General features: G+C 63.5%; 1 protein-coding gene across 2 annotated transcripts in view; it reads left to right on the forward strand.

The window, feature by feature from the left end:
- The first annotated feature begins 1,365 nt into the window (after window positions 1-1,365).
- The window catches only part of PTP4A3 (protein tyrosine phosphatase 4A3), a 33,123-nt gene continuing 20,334 nt past the window's right edge, over window positions 1,366-14,154 (forward strand). Inside the window, exons 1-2 of one of the 2 annotated variants that reach the window (XM_072949813.1) lie at window positions 1,404-1,465; window positions 1,883-2,025. The gene's annotated coding sequence lies outside the window, so the exon portion shown is untranslated. Of the gene's footprint in view, window positions 1,466-1,882; window positions 2,026-14,154 lie in introns of both variants that reach the window. The other variant, XM_072949816.1, reaches the window with a different exon arrangement.

The raw sequence follows: 14,154 nt of genomic DNA on the forward strand, positions 1-14,154 counted from the left end.
TTGAAACTAATCTGCTAATCCTGCCCGCCCAGCGGCCCCTCCCCAGTCCCATCCTCCTAGCCCACCTTCCCCTGCAGGCCCTCCTCCCCAGCCGGGGGCCTCCTCTCGGCCATGCTGGGCAGGGGGTGAGGGGGGTAGGTGGGGGGTGGGTGGGGAGTGGGGGGGCAGGTCCAGTGACAGGGGTTACGTGGTGGGTTGGGACCTCGATCCCAGGGAGGATTTGGGCACCTGGAATTCAGGCCTGGATTCTGACTCTGCCTTTTCCTCACTCAGCCACCAGCTCCGTGGCACCACTTCCTGTGCCAGGGTCAGTTCTGAGACCACCCCTCCCACTATGGAATCACCATTCAGCTCTCCCCCTTTCTCTCTGCCCACTCCACTCCCAGCAGCTTTGTGGGATTCTGCACAAAGGAGGGTGGGCTCTCACTCTTGCCTTCCAGGGGTCCAGGGGTCAGCTGTTGCAGCTGGACGCTCAGAGGGTATCCTCTCTAGGAAGTGGAGGCAGGACCAGAGCCTTGGGGAGAGGCTGGCATTTGGCTGGGCTGGGGAGGTGGTCCATGGACTGACTGGTGAAGGGGATAGGGCTGGGTGGGTGAGCAACCCCTAGACCCTGGCCAGTTTCCATGTCCACCTCTCTGTCCCCTCTCTGTCCTGAGCCTCCTCCACATGTCACCACTGGCCAAATCACGAGATCCCTAGGAAGGGCTTATCCAGAAGGGGACCTCCTCACAAGTCCCCAAAGGGGCACCTAAAGATCCCCCAGGGGCTGGCTGGCGGCTGAAGTGGCAGGGCACCTGGGTGGGCTATCCTGGCGTGGAGGATCGGAGGGGTGTGGAGGCTCGCTTGCACCAGCGTCAACGCTGGCTCTTAGAGGGGCAGCTGCCACTTTCTGTGCACCTCTATCGGTGCGCCTAACCCAGCCCTCCGAAAGCCACCTCCCGCCCCACGTATCAGGGGCGGCCCTGGGGCCTCGAGCCCGGTTCTGACCCTAAGCCCGGGGCAGGTGACTGCTTTCCACACGCCCCATCCTCGCAGCAACCTGCCCGTGTGCGTGGGGCTCAGCCCCAACCGACACGAGGGGAAATCGAGGACTCCAGAAGTTTCGTGAAACCCTGTACCGGACTCTATCCCTCAGACCCGGCGGACCCCGCCCTCCTCACCCTCACTCGGGGTCAAGCCGCCCCACGACCGCCCCGACGACTTGCTCCCGCGTGCTTGCGGGCGACCCGGAATCAAAGCCAGCCCCCCACGGCCACTCCCCTCCCCACCTGGGCGGGGCCCGGGGCGCGCACTTGTGTCCGCGTGGCCCCGGCGTGGGGAGCGCTCCCATTGGGCCGCGCCGCCCATGTGATCCGCCAGGCCCTGCCCGCGCGCCCGGAGCGGGGCCGCGCCTGCGCGCGCCGGGCCCTCGTGCGCGTGCGCGCCCCGAGCCCTCCGCCCGTGGAGCCGGCGCCCGGACCGCCAGGTCAGTCTCCTCGCGCCCGCTCGGGCGGGGGCGCGCGCGTGGTGCGGGCGCGTGGCGGGGCGCGCGGGCCGAGGGCGGGCCGCCTCCCAGCGTCCCGGGACCCCGCGCCTGGCGGCGGCTCCGGCGTGAACGCGGGCCCAGCGGCTGCCACGTGCAAGTCTCAGCTCAGAGGCCGGCTCGGGACGCCGCCCGCGGCTTCTTCCCGCGGCGACGGGACTCCCGGGATGGGAGGCGTGACCCCAGCTTTCGATTCTGGGGCGGAAGACCTCCCACCCGAGCGCATCTTCCCCAAGAGCCAGGCGGGGATCTGGCGCTGTCCCCCGTTCCCTTCTCAGTTTCCACATATGCACAGTTTGGGGGGACTTGGTCTCTAGTGCTCCTGCCCGCCACAACCCCTCTGGCTTCCCTGCCTTACAGATGAGATGAGGGTGCCAGCGGATGTCGCCTAGGTGGAGCTCCAGGTCCCGGGATCGCTCCGAGCCCTGGCTCTCAGACCTGCGATAGAGCTGGTAGCCTGGTGACACCTCACCTGTCCAAACAGAACCTCAGCCCCAGAGCAGGTTAGCAGCCTTGTCCTAGATGGCCTTTTACACGCCCCTGTATTCTTCTGGGCAGCTAGTGGGTGGCTAGTCAAGTTGGGGGCGGGGGTGGCATGTCAGCTCCAAGTGGGCAGAGCAGCCCTCTCTCTGGTCTGGCCTTCCTGTCTGGAGCGTGGGGACCCCACATGCTGGAGCCTGACAGTGGGTCTGAGGGTGGGGGGGGGGTCCAGGCCAGCAGGTCACAGTGTGCCTGGGCACCGCAGCCTGGCAGGTGGGCATGCTGTGCGTCTCCTTCCTGGCGGATGGGCTCTGTGGTCAGCCCTGCACGTGATGGTGGGTGCCAGGCATCAGTGCATGGACTCAAGGAGGTCCTGTTCCTAGGCTGGAGCAGTGCGGGGCTGTGGACAGAGGGGTTCAGCGGACAAAGGGTGTCTGTGGCCTTGCCCAAGTGAAGGCCCTTTTGCAGCTCTGTGCAGGCAGGGCTTCACTGACCTCCTCAGATCCTCTCATGAGATTCTTAACCCCATTTCTCAGATGAGGAGACTGAGGCCCGGAGAGGTGGAGTCATATCCAGCCGCTCCGCCTGCAGACCTCACCAGAGCCCTGGTTTTCCCATCTGTGAGGTGGGTGCTGGTTGGCCTCCCTGGCAGGCTGCTCTGAGGAGTAAATGGAACCTGAAGCGGGCATGAGGGTGTCCACATGGCCACCCAGGCCTCCCTCGCTGCAGGTATTGGGAGGGGAGGCTGCCCCCCAAATGTCCCCTGGGCGAGCTGGCTATCCCCCAACACCCGCCACAGTGTTTTCCATACACTCTGTGCCAGGCCTCGTGCTGGACTGAGGGGTGGGTGATGGTGAGGTCAGTCTCAGGCTGTGGGGAGCAGGGAGGGTCTCGTCGTCTGGGCAGTGGTCCTCAGTGGGGCCAACAAGGTGGTGTGTGCTGGGCACTGCTGAGCTTTTATCAGGACCAACCTGGGCCCTGCCCCCATGGAGCTGGCAGACAAGTGGAGGGGCCCATCCACGCAGGTGACGAATGTACCAGGAAGAAATGGAGTAGGGTTGGGACTGGTGGAGTGTAGGGGAAGGAGGCCCTCAGAAGGGCTGGCGTGGCTGCCATCTTGGGTGTGTCCCCACTGAGCTGCACGGGACCCTTCTCACTTGGGACAGTGATGCTATGTGACTGATGGGGCCATGTATGCCGACTGACGCACCTGTCCAGGGTCCACTGTGCCAGGTGGGGCCCAGACAGTGAGGACCAGGGAACAGGACATGTGGCCCTGCTCTTGTGGACTCTGTCTTCAGTGCTGGGTGCTTGGCGGTCACAGGGGGCGGGTGGGCTTCCAGATAGGCTGGAGGGTCAGGCTAGGCCTCTCCACCCTGCTGTTTTCCTGGCCAGGAAGCCAGGCCTGGAAGGACCTTGAAGGCTGGAAGGAATGAGGGCAGGTCCATTTGTGTGGAACAAGGCTCTGTCCACGTCCCCAGGGGCCAGAGTGTCTTCTGCTGCCGTGACCCTGGAGGCAGGGCTGGTCGCCCCTTTCACAGGTGGGGAAGCCGAGGTACAGAGAAGCAATTTGCCAGGGTGTGTTGGGTGCCAGCTGTGTGCCAGGCCCCTTACCCCCATCCTGGCCTGTCCCCCCCAAACTAGAGCCATTGTCCACCCATCCTGCAGTAAGGACCCAAAGTTCAGCAAAGCTGCTCACCTCCCGCGGTCTCACGGGCTCTGGGCGGTGATGACTGGGGAAGGAGGCCCTTCTGTCCAACCCCACCTTTGGTCCTGTGCCCCCAGAGGGCTGGGAAGTGTTCTGGTGGGAATCTGGAAGGCCGCCCACGTCAGGGGTAGGTGGAAGCCTTGTCCAGGCCCAGTTTCTACCACAATGGCTGTTCTGCGCCTGGCCTGGGGTCCCCCCTGCTGCCTGGGCCTCAGTTGGGAGTCCTCTGAGAGCCCTCACAAGGCAGGCAGTGTGTACGTTTGGATGCTAGGACACGAGCCTCAGTGCTAGGGGCCTCAGCGGGCATGGCGGCAGCTCGAGCCTCGTGGAGACCAGTGTTCTCATCTCTAGAGGGTGATGGTCCATCAGGATGGCTGGAGAGGGATTTTCCTGTCCTCGCCATCGCAGCCGGAAGGGGGTTCAGGAGAAACTCATCCAGCAGTCAGACCTGAGCCCAGTGCGGCTCCTCCAGCTGCCCTGAGCTCGGTTCTCAGGCCTCTGTGCCACGAACCTGCCTCTCTGTCCTTGATCTTCTGGGCCGCCACCTTTATTGTGCATCTACTGTGTGCCTGGCCTGAGCTTGGCTGAATCCTGGGTGAGTCCAGGGTACGTGTCACCTCCCTGGGTCTCCATTCTACACTAGCAAATGAGGGGCTGCATCAGATCAGCAGCTGTCAGTTGGGGAAGTGCCCCCAGACGCTTGGTGCATTTTGAGGTGCACCCACATGTCCTCCAGGAGAGCCTGATGCTCCCAAGCAGGAAGCACCGTTGCTGATGTGGGCAGCTGGAGGTTGGGAACCCCCAGACTGCATTCTGCTGTAGTTCCGTTTCCCAACTCAGGTTCTGGGGGATGGAGTGGTAGGAGCCATGGACTGTTCCAGAGCAGGGTGGTGGGATGTTTTCTGGTGCATGGCTGGAGGCTGTTGTGCTGGAACAGGACTCAGCTGTGACATCAGTGGGGGAACTACCCAGTGTCCAGGACACACTTAATCAATGACAGGTCATTAGCCACCTGGCTTTGGGCCAACTCTGCTCCTCTGGGGTCTCAGTTTCCCCTTCTGCAGAAGGGGGGCTCTGACCTGCTTTCATCAGCTCCTCTGTCCCCGCATCCCCTCCTGGGAGCTGCAGGAGTCTGTTCCCACGGCCTTACTTGCCACAGAGACCCCGAAGCCAGGGCTGGCCCAGCTGGAGGAGGCGGGCGGGTGGCCCTGCCCCGTCCCCTTCCCATGGGACTGGTGCTCCCAGCCACTCTCCTGGCCCCGGGGCCCCTATTGTGACTCAGGCTTCCTGGAAGAGGCGCAGGAGGGCGCGGAGGATTCCCCGCCACCCCAGCCAGAGTTCCCGCTGCCACCCGCATGTCCCATCACCGCCCCAAGGCTGCACACCCTGGGCTTTGCTTGCTGTCTGCTCTGGGTCCCCCACCCCGAGGGTGCCCTTTCCTGCTGCTTCCTGCTGGCACCTGTGGGGTGTTGTCTGCTGGTGCGGGGACACCGGCCCCTCCTCCCTCCCTCGCCTGGACCAGGCTCTGCCAAACCAGACGTTCTCCCCCCTTTCCTCTCCCCTCGGGGGCGGCTGCCGGGCTCCTCCTGGCCTTTGCTTCTCTCTGGCCGGCTGCCCAGTGCCTGTCTGCTGGGAATTGCCATGTGGAGCGCAGGGGGTGCCCGAGGGTGCCTGGGGCTCCCCGCAGTGACCTCGCCGTCCCCTCCACACAGCCCTAGGGAGCCTAGCCACGGCCCCAGCTCTGCCAGGACTCCCTGGATGACACTGGGCTGACCGCTGCTCTTCCTGGACCTCGGTTTTCTTGTCTAGATAAAGGAGAGCTTGGAGTAGACCCTGGATCCCAGCAGACTGGATGGGGAGTCAGGACGAAGCTGGTGGCCCAAGTCACCTGAGCCAGGCCGTTGGCCTCCAACCCTACGTCTGCCCCATGCGACCGGCACTGCCGACTTGCCATTTACAGCCTCTCAGGCCTGGACCTCGGGAAGGGCCGTCCGTGGGCACCTTGGTTTCCCTGAGTTGTGCTCTTGGACCTGGCCCTGTGCAGAGGGTGGGCAGAGAGGGCCTGGGGTCCTGCAGTGACGGCACCGCCAGGCCCCAGGAGCTCCCACTGGGGATGGGCAACATGCAAACAGTGCTCCCTGTCCTTACTGTTTTAAGTACAGAGTCAGCATGCTCCTCGTGAAAACTCAGATCGCTCAGAAAGTCCACAGCCGCCGAGGCTCCGGGCTTCTGGGCGTTTGCTGATTTCCCAGAGCAGGCTGCCCACCTGTGCTACAGGCATCTCACCTGAAACTCCCCTCTGTGTTAGCTATGGGCCTCTCTCCTGATGGCACCAGTGGGCGCAGGTCCCGGGTCTAGATGGACCCTGTTTATAAACCGGCACCCTCGAGATGGCCCTGCCTCCCTCTTGCCCCCGTCACCGCCATCTTGGCTGCTGTGTAGTGCGGTGGGGCATGCAGGCTCCTGGCTTGGCCTTGTTCCTGCCTTCCTTTGTCTCTTGAGGGGCTGTCAGGCCTGCACTGGCCCCTGTCGGGGATGGAAGAAGGCAGAGAGAGGTGGTCCTGACCCTGGGAGGGACCCACTGGTGAACAGGACCTTCAGGAGATAGCTGTCACCTTCCTGTAGCTTGTGTCCCCAAGACCCTGAGGTTGTGTCCGGGCAGGAGGTCAGGACGGCCTGTTGGGAGGAGGTGGTGTCTGGACTGCGCCTGAAGAATGTGGGCATCACAGTAGCTGAAGGGAGAGGCTCCAGGAAGGGGGCGCTGGGCGAAGGCAGCTCCCCGGGGGCTCGGCCTGAATTATGATCATTGCTTCAGTGGCACCGTCGTGAGCCCGCTCTGGGCCGGAGTAGAGGTGGTCAGGGCGCCTCCTTTGTCCTCTCGATCAGCTGTGTGGCAGCTCCCAGACCGAGGACCCGCTCAGGGTGCAGGTTGGGGCTCGGACTGAAGGCAGGCGTGCCGTGCCTGGTGCCCCTTCAGCTGGGGCAGCGCAGTCCTTGTGGGGTGGCCTGGGGTCACACTGTTGTCCCCTTGTTTACAGATGAGGGGCCTCTGGGTGTGTGTGGGAGAGAGGGGAGTGGACCCCATCCCAGCACAGCCATAGGCTTGTCCTGCCCCAGGAGACCCTCCCCTCTCTGGCCTCAGTTTTCCCCACCTCAAAAATGGGCTGGGAGGACCTGCCTCCACCGGCAGTGAGAGGCTGGCAAGGGCAGGGACGTGGTGAGCGGAGGGAGGTCTGGCGTGGGGCCTGTGGTGTAGGCCGCCTGTCAGTGCCAGTTTCCCGCTCTGCAGACGGAAGTGTGACCCCTTTTGTGGGGATGTTGGGAGACTTAAAGGGGCATCCCGGGGCGAGCAGAGGTGCTCCTCTGCTGGCGACGCAGCCCTCCCCGCTCCCACCCTCTCCTCCGTGGCCTCGGGGGCTGGGCTGTTCCCACGGCCGCTGGGCAGCCGCAGGAAGCCATCTGGAGGCCTGTTTACCCCTCCTCCCAGCTTCCCTGGCAGGAAGTCACCGGAAGGGCCGTCCCCAGGGGCCCCCAGGCCTGTGAGGACAGCCAGTGGCTGGGGGTCCCCGGGTGGACATCGGAGGCAGGGAGTGCAGAGGACAGAGCCGGCCAGAGCCTGCTGGGCACGAGGGCTGGAGTGTAGGTTGAACCATTCGTCAAGCGTGTCCATCTGTCCGTCCCCTGCCCCCGACAGGTCCCAGATGAGGGCCAGCATGGCCGCGGCCCACGAAGTCACAGTCTCCAGACACGGATGAGGGCACGGTAGTCCCAGCTCTGGGTGGTCTATGTGATGTTAGGGGAGGTGGGGGTCCAAGGAGTCGGAGGAGCGGCCCCTAACCCATGGGGCAGGGGGTAGGGACAGAGGAAGAGACCAGCTGAGGGTCATCAAGGAGGAGGTGTCTAGGGGAAGGGGGTGGGGAAGCCGGCTGCAGGCAGAGGGGGCAGCCTCTGGGATGGAGGGTCCGAGGCCACTGGGGGTGGTGGGGCTGAGGTCCTGAGGGGCTGAGGAGGTGGGGGTGGCAGGAGATGAGGTAGTGAGGTGGGCAGGGTCTGGTCTGCTGGCGTGCATGGTGACAGTAGGGGAGGTTGTGCCCTGCAAACACTTGTCTCCCCCCATCCCCCACCCCTCCAGCCCCTCCCTCAGAACCCCCAAAAGACTCCCAGATCAGCCTGCAGGCCTGGCTGTGGTTGGAGCAGAATCGGGGCCTGGGTTTCCGCCCCTTGGGACGTGCCCAGCTGCCCTGGCATTTGCAGCAGCCCTGATGCCCACTGACTGGCCTTAGTGTGGCCGGTGGGGCCTGGGGACTGTTCCCACGGACCCTGCCAGCTGGGCCTGCCCAGCCCTAGGAGGGGTGCTGACCCCTCGGGGCCTCGCGTCCTGTGTTCTTGGCTCCCTCACGCCTGCCCAGGCCTCCTGCCTTCAGAGGGAGCCGGGTGGGCTCAGGGGCCAGGCAGCCCTGCCTGGCCAGCCAGGGGAGGCCACGGAGCACCCCTCCTTTTGCTTCTCTCCCTCTCATGTCTCTCCCTGTTCTCCTCCCCTCTTGCCTCCCCCCTCCTCTTGGAAGGCTCTGGCGTGGGGTCCTCATGGGCAAAGCCCTCCCAGCGAGTGCGCTGGGGTTTCAGGGTCAGGGTGAGTATATTGTACCCCACCCCCTACTCCCCACCCCAAGGAAGTGAGCGTGAGAACCAGGGCTCCGGGCGGATCCGGGGTCCAGGAGCACGCTGCTGGGAGGCGTGTCCACTGGCCGGTCTGGGCGAGACTGGCTGGTCCAGGGACATGCATGGGCCGGGGACAAGCAGCTGTGGGCTGGTCCCAGGGTGGTCACTGACCGTCCCCAGTGCCCACTGTGTGCCAGGCCTGCTAGCCTGTGACCCAGCCTCAGAGCTGTCCTGGGGCTGTGAGTGCCCATTTGTAGAGGGCTGGCTACCTCCCTGAGGCAGGGTACAGGTGCCCGCAGGTCTGAGCAGTATTGGCCCCACTCCACTGCCTTTTAACGAGAGACTAAGGCCAGCGGGACACGGGAGGACGCCCTCTTCAAGAGACGTTGCCTGCATGTGTGACCAGGAAGGGGAGGGCGGCGGAGGCCGAGGCCAGGTGCCTGGAGCTTGTCGATGGTGCGGGACAAGACAGGGCTCTCCACGCCCCTCCCCTGCTGCCAGGGGTCTGAGTGGAAAGAGCGTCTCAGTGTGTCGGGGGTCTAGTTGGGGCAGGGGCTCCTTGGCAGCCGAGGGCCTCCCTTCTTCCTTTGCTGTTGCTAGGGCGGTGGTCTGAGGGTGTCTGCCTCCAAGGTCACCCCCTGGTTGCTGTGGCCAAATTTGCTGTCATGTCAGGAACTGAGCTTTTCTCCTCGAGAGCTCCCTGGGACCCAGAGCACAGCCATGGCACCCAGTAGGTGCTCAGTAAGAGTTTGTGAGCTGGTGAGTGGGCTTCCAAGAGGTGGGGTTTGGATGGGCACAGGAGAGTTGGGGAGTGGCACCCATAGGCAAAGGCCTGGTGGCAGCATGGGACAGTGCAGGGACGGAGAGCTCCTGGCAGAGGCTGCAGCAAGTGCAAAGGGCCAGAAGCAGGACTTGGTGGCAAGTTGGGGGAAGAGCAGGAGGGCAGCTGGGACTGGAGTGCGTGAGGAAGGGAGCAGGGAGGTCAACTGGGTGGAGCCTGCCTTCTGGTGGTAAGATGTAGGCTTTCCTTCTGAGTCAGGTGGGTGCCGTCGGAGGGTTTCAGCCGAGGACAGGATTGACTCAGGTGTCACCACGGAGGGAGTGGGGAGAGGGGTGGGAGTACCTGGGATGCCAGGGTCGGGGAGATGCTCCCCAGATCCTCAGTCACCCCAGGTGGCTCCCCGCACCAGAGCCCAGGTGTTGTCACCTCGGGACCCACGGTGGCGCTTCTCCCCCGGCTGGGGATTCTGGGTGTTTCCATTTCCTCGCCTTGCACTCGATTCTGTGACAGGCCTGGATTTGGGTTGCAGAGACCCGCCTATCCCCTGCGGCGTTCTGAGAACGGAGGCCCACCCTGATCCCACCTTTCCTGGGGAGCAGCTCCTTGCGTTTACCCTGAAGGTGGGGTCACCTTTTTGCTGCCTGCCTTTTCCTGCCTTGTGGCCTTTGCTCAGGCTGGACCCTCCGCCCGGACACTCATCCCTTTTCACCCAGTTGGATCTCTTAAGGCAAAAGGGGGACAGTGAGTCCTTCCAGGCCCTTTTAGGTGTTGTCCAGCAGGCCGTCCGCGGCAGTCTGGCTCTCTAGGGATGTCCATACCTGCTTATGACTGAGTGGAGCCTGGACCCGGGGGAGTCGCTGGAACGTGCAGTTTTGTGGTGTTGGTGGCATTGCCCTGTGGGAAACCACTCATCTCTACTGTCTCCTCTGGTTCTAACACCTGCTCTCCATGGGCTTAAAGCACACAGTGCCCTGAATCCCCATCTGAGCCAGCTTCCCGCCAGCTCCCTCAAACACGATGGATCGAATAGCTTTTAGACCCATGCTCCCTGTATGTGTGACGGTATTAACCTCTAAAAATGCTTGGGCAAATCCTCCCATTCTTGAAGACCAGCCCCGTCCCTCCTGGGATCCTGGAGGGTCCCTCCTCACCTGTCCAGCTGCTGGGGCCCTGGTCCCTCCCGGACCTGCCCTGTACCCTGCAGCATGCTGCAGCCCTGATGGCCCAGGAGGGGCTGACCAGGCGCCCCCAGGTGTGGACCCCGATCCCACAGGCCTGTCCATCCCCCATATCGCCGGGACCCCCGCATGTCCAGCATCACTCCTGCTACGTGCTGCTGCTCAGTCCCTGCAGGTGAAAGGAAAACAGACCTGGAAATGCCCCAAATGTCCGTCAGCTGAAGGGCAGATACGCAAAAAGCGGCCTCTGCACACAGTGGGCGATCACTCAGCCACGCAAAGGATGAGCCGTGAAAGTGTGAGTGCTGAGCGACGGCAGCCCAACGCAAAGGACCGCACAGCGCCTGGTCCCTGTGGTGTAAAATGTCCAGAAACGGCAAGTCCGTAGAGGCAGAAAGCAGATTCACGGTTGCCAGGGGCTGGGGTTGGGGGAGGGGAGGGGCGACTGCTCGCAGGCGTGGGGCTTCTTCTGGGGGCGAAGGGAATGTTCTGGAAGTAGATGGTGGTGATGGTTACATAACACTGAATGCACTGAAAGAAGACACCCAAGTGTGTACTTCAAATGAGTTAAAATGGTGAACCTGTTAGGTGAATTTTATCTCAAGTAAAAAGTTTCAACCAGCTGCCCTGTCCCACGCAGGCTGCCTTGAGCAGGCTCACGGTTAAAGTCTGCAAAATAGGATTAACCCAGCTCTGTCCCAGGGCTCCTGCAGGCAGGGACTTGACTAGCTCTTGCAGAGAAAGTGAAGCCAGCACTTGCTCGCAGCTTGGGACGCAGAGGGACCGGCGAGTGTGAGGGGTCAGGTTCGTAGTCCCCCTCCCTTGGCTGAGTTTTGTTGAGTGAATGAAGGAGTGAGGCTTAGGGACAGGTCGACGTCTGTGTGCAAAGTCCCCGCACTTTCCTGCGTGGTGACCCTCCTCAGCCTCATGCGTGTGGCTTGTCTTCTTCCTTGTCAGGGGCTCTGTCACGGATCTGTCCCCCGCTGGGGTGTTTGCCTCACTGTGTGTGGATCCCAGAGCCCGGGCAGCAGGGTGCACTGAGTGCAGGACCACGAGTCACAGCCAAGGCACGTCTGAGCGGGGCAGCTGGGCAGCTCCCGCCTTGCTCTGCACCCTGGGTCCCTGCCCTGTGCGGGGCTCACAGAGTCGCCAAGGGGGCAGCTGGAACAAAGAGGGCACATGCTCAGTGGCCTCTGAAGTGTGTCCCCACCCCGTTCTGTCCGTGCACACATTTCTTTTCTCATTGGCCTTGCTGGGCCAGGGGAGGAGGGCCTGCCAGGCCCACGCGCCCACTTGGCTCTGGGAGCTTTTGCCTGCCATGGAGAAGGTGTAGCCAAGGGCCTCCTGGCCCGGGGGTGCTGCCCATGGCCGCCCTTCTGAGGCCTGGCCTGGCTCTGCAGGAGGAGGACCGTGAGCCGCTGTGTCCTTCTGGCCACGGGAATGACCCACATAACACTGCCAGGTGGGTTGAAGTTCCTGGGCCCTGGGGCCCTGCTCTGGTCCCTCAGAGCCCTCCACCCCCAGCCCCACCCAGGGGCTGTCGCGCTGTGCAGGGAAAGGGGCTGAAGTCGGCTCCTGCGCAGGGAGTGGGTGGAGCCGCTGGGGCTGCCAGCGCTGCCCGCGCAGGTCTGCCTGCTGGCCTGCAGCCGTGTCTGGAGCCTCCCCTGGGAGCCAGGGCCCGGCGCAGACCCCAGGCTGGAAGGCGCCTCGGCCCCTCATAAAGGCTGAGGGGTTTCCGGTCCCCATGGGGGATCTCAGAAGCCTGGGAGGGGGGGGTTTCCCGTGGGTCAGCAGTTCTGCTGGTCCCCGCTTCCTCCCTGGGAGCTGGGCAGGTGCTTAGAGTGGGCAGCGTAGGCAGCCTGGGGTCTGATGCCCCTCTCCAGGACGCACTGTGCTGGGCGCCCTGCCACCTTCTGTTGGGAAGGAAGCTCTGCTCGCCTTGGCAGGGCTGCCGAGGGGGTGGCCAGGGCAGCAGTGAGGGTGGCGTGGCTGGGTGCCTGGTGGGCCCTGGGCTCCCTGTGTCTGGGCCCTCCCGCTGCCCACCTGGCCTGGGCGTCCAGCCTTGGTTGTTCTCATGGCAGGTGGCGCCTGCCTGCAAGAGCCAATCCTGCCACCCTCAGGTCATCATTGCCCCTGGGGGGCCAAGGTGGGGACCCCTGGGGAGGGTGTCAGGGTATGTGGGTGGCCATCCCTGGACTCTGCCCCTACCCATGTTGTGACGGTCACACAGTGACCACCAGCATGGCTCCTGCAACGCTGCTAATAGCCATGACCGGGGGTCTTCACGGCTCCACTTCACAGATGGGGCCCAGGCTCAGAGAGGTGGTCCCAGACGTACAGATGCGCAGGAGTCAGGGCAGGCGCTCTGCTGCTCATGACTGTGGGGCTGGGGCACTGGGTGGGGCTAGCCTGGCACTGCCGAGGTGGGGTTCTGTGAGGGGCCTTGCCACTAGTGCCTAGCTTCAGAAACATGCTGGGAACGCGTCCCTGGCTGCCCGCCTCAGCTCCCCGCTTCTGTAGAAGAATAAAGGCTCTGAGATAGCCTGTGGGAAAGACGGCTTCTCGGGTGTCCTGGAGATCCCAGAGTCCCCAGAGACAGCGCCCCCATGGGTGACTGGCACAGCAGAAGCATTTGAGGGACTCAGGCAAGGCTGCTTGGAAGGGGAGTGTCCTTCTAGAGCCTGGGGAACAGCCAATGGCAGCTCCGTGAAGGATGTGCTTCCAGTGAACCCATTTTACAGATGAGAAAACTGAGGCACAGAGAGGTTGAGGGATATACCCAGTGTCACACAGCTTATGTTGAGGGAGTCAGGATGGGAACCAGGCCAGGCTCCCATGCTGGCCATCCACCAGGCTCTGTGGGCAGTGGCAGCTTGAACAAGAGTAATGGGGCAGACACTTGGGCCTGGGGTGATGAGAGGGAACTTTCCTCTCCCCCTCGGCCCCTGGAGAACTTGTCTAGCCTGGAGGTTTGAGTGGAGGCTGCACCTCAGGTTCTTACGCCCTCTCTGGGCCTTAGGTTCCCATTGGTCAGACTGTCATCTGTGCCTACAAAGTCACGGGGGTGGTGGCGACCCGTCTCGGGCAGATGGAGCCCAGGCTGGAGGCTGCACAGGGTTCGATGGGCTGAGAAGGCTGATGGGACCAACAGGACTCTGACCGGCTAATATCGCCGCTGACAGGCTTTTGGAAAGGGAGCCGGCTCAGAGAGAAACGGCTGTAGCAGGGGGGCCCCATCAGGACCTGGCACCTTGCTGGGCCTCGGCCACCCCCTCATGCTTGGCTCCTGGGGGCACTGGGGGGCTGTGTCTCGCTGCCAGGCTGGGCCAGAAATAGCCATGACCTTCCGCACCCAGCTTGGCAGCGCCCAGGCCGAGAAGCCTACGTGCACCCGGCTGAGTCCTTGCAGGGCGGTGGGGCTGGTTATTTTGGATGTGGCCTCCCGAGGCCAGGTCAGAGCTCTTTCCCGCGGCTCCTGCGGGCCCCTTTGACGTGTGTCCACCAGGGCCTTGGCCAGCGGCCCTGGCTACCTCTGTGATCTTACACCCCCTTCCTGCCCGCCTGACCCCTAGCAGCCCTGCACTCTGGGCGCTGAGGGGAGGGGTCCCAGGGACTGAGATTGGTGCTGGGTGATTGGGCCTGCGGGAGTCTTGACATCTCTCAGAGGGCTGGGCCTCAGTTTCCCCTTCAGGGGCTGTTTTAAGGAGAAAACATCTAGCAAGTGCCCACCCCACGCTGGCTCTGCATCCTGGCTCAGCCCCTCAGGGCTGCATGGCATCAGCAAGTGATGACTGCATGGCCTGGGCCTCAGTTTCCTCGCCCATAA

This window comes from Vicugna pacos, chromosome 25 (assembly GCF_048564905.1).
Source record: "Vicugna pacos chromosome 25, VicPac4, whole genome shotgun sequence".
NCBI classification, from domain to species: Eukaryota; Metazoa; Chordata; class Mammalia; order Artiodactyla; family Camelidae; genus Vicugna; species Vicugna pacos.